Source organism: Poecilia latipinna, unplaced genomic scaffold (genome assembly GCF_001443285.1).
Source record: "Poecilia latipinna isolate Pla-1442-1.1 unplaced genomic scaffold, P_latipinna-1.0 Scaffold5914, whole genome shotgun sequence".
NCBI lineage: Eukaryota > Metazoa > Chordata > Actinopteri > Cyprinodontiformes > Poeciliidae > Poecilia > Poecilia latipinna.
Window position 1 is genome coordinate 1,176 of NW_015118530.1, and position 2,292 is coordinate 3,467.

At 37.4% G+C, this 2,292-nt stretch overlaps 1 long non-coding RNA gene across 1 annotated transcript; it reads right to left on the reverse strand.

Moving 5' to 3' along the window:
* Positions 1-592: 592 nt before the first annotated feature.
* Positions 593-2,286, reverse strand: LOC106943778 (uncharacterized). Its single transcript, XR_001424010.1, has 2 exons — positions 2,146-2,286; positions 593-834 (listed from the first exon to the last, which is right to left on the reverse strand). It is a non-coding gene; the product is annotated as an uncharacterized LOC106943778 (long non-coding RNA).
* Between the last annotated feature and the right edge of the window lie 6 nt (positions 2,287-2,292).

Sequence of the window (2,292 nt, forward strand, 5' to 3'; positions counted from 1 at the left end):
CAGGAGAAGAAGCAGGAAACATTTGCTTTTCCAGTAAATGGGGGAAAAACTCTAAAAATCAATCTTTAAGTTTTGGAAACCGGACGTCTTTTGCCTTCGTAGGGACATCAGTCATGTCAGTGCAGTAATGGCGCCTGGATTGAAATATTATAGGATGTTTGGTTTGACCAACAGTCGCCANGAGAGACCAATTAACCTGACATGTTTTTGGACTATGGGAGGAAACTGGAGAACCAGGCGAAAACCCACCATGCAAAGGGAGAACATGCAAACTACATGCAGAAAGACCAGGGCTGGGAATCGAACCCAGAACCTTCTTGCTGCAAGGCAACAGCTCTACCAACTGCACCCCTGTGGAGCCCGTTTTGTAAACTCTTTACTGTGTAATGAAGTGTAAATGTTGTAAATAAATGTCAACACATTGTAAACAAAAGCAGAAAGTAAATGTTTTCTGACATGCTTTGGTTTTCTGCTATTTTTTTGTTAAATTATGGAAATAAATATTTTCACTTATAAATTTGTTTTCCTCTAGAGTTCTAAGTTTTCACATTTTCTCAGCAGCTGATCAAAACTGTAAAATAGATTCATCCAGTTCAGTTTCATCTTTTCTTAGAGCCACTTTGATTCTGTTTACACTTGGGATGAAGCTGAAGTTAAAACTGGAGAAAATAAGAAGTCAGAAGTGAGAAGTTCAGTCTGTGTTTCTCATTAAATCAGTCTGACCGAAGCGTCCTTAAAGGCATCATCATCATCAGGTCCATATCTCAGTAAATTGAGTTTCCTGTCTCAATCGCTGCTTCCTTTTTGTTGAGCAGCAAAAACTCAGCAGATCCTCTGCAGAAAAACAGAAAAATGTTTATGTGACTTTATTGAGGCTGGATAAATCTGTTTAATAAACAAGAATGACTCTGATCCATTTCATTCAGGTTTTATTTGATAAAAATATATTTACTTCTATGATGAATGTTCAGATATGTGGCTGAACAGACAGGAATAATAACAATGATCTTTAAGAGTTTTAGCGAAACTAAATGATCAATATTGGTTTTTATCTGCAAATGATCCAACTTTTCACAAAATTACATGTCAAAAATATTATTTAAAAGTAATTTATGCTGCATAAAATTACTAATCATAGAACTTTTGTTCTACCTAATTAAATAATCTGAACTACTTTTCCTCTGATTCTGGCAGATATTCAGACTTCAGTGTTACTTAGAAAACCTCATATTAAACATAACATTATATATGCAACTTATATACTTGGTTTTATTAAATAATATTCAAAAACTTAAATATTAATGCTCTTTAATATTCAGATTTTTTATTGTCCAATCTTTTGTCTGATGCATTCAAATAATTAAACATGAATTATGTTCTCAGCTCATGTACTTTGTTCAGATTATATGAGATCTGCTTCAGTATTTATTTATGGCCGCTAGGAGGCAGTGTTGCATTTTTCTTATCTTCTGCATGTTATAACAGATTTTAATTATTACCATAGAAATTAGCTACAAAGTTCAGGAGTTTCTGTCTGATGAATCTAAAAGTCAGACTGTAGTTGTTCCTTGTATTGTGAGTGATGTTGGATCTGATGTTCTGCTGCCTCTCCTCCTCTTCCTCTCTCAGGATGAAGATAAATCAAGATGTCCCAAAAGGGGCAGATGGCAAACACCGGCCAAGATGGGAGGGGAGGCGGAACTGCAGCTTTTTAGGGGCGAACTTCAAAAATTATGTAGTTATTTAGAATTAACCCATATGAGCTTTATCGATTTTAAAGCACTCTGCAGCCAAAGTCTAGTTTTTTTATTTTATTAGAAACTACTTGATTAAAACTGTTCCTGCCTCCTGCTTTTTATTTGTTTCTCTGATCAAACTTTGACCAAAAATATGGAAAATGTTTTTTTTTCTTTTAAACTGTTTTATTTATACACAGACACATTGCAAGAACATAGCGATTATTTTCTGTTTCACTGTCACGTTTTGTACTAATTAAACACATTTTCAGTAAATTAAACCAAAAGAAGATATTTTAAAGGTTCTGTATATTTAAGTCCTTACGAAGTTCAGAACCGTCCGGTTCTTCCAAGCAGCGCTGGTGCTCAGAGGGATCCCCGCCCTGGTGCTGCTTCCCGCCGGCCTCACCCGGAGAGCCAGGCCGCCTCTGCTGGCCGCAGCAGCTGCACTCCCACACCAGGTGCCTCCCAGACTCCGGTGCGCTACAACCAGGTCTGGGGCAGATTTGGCCCTCGGCCCCTCGCTGACATGGCCCGGGACTGCATGACGTCCATT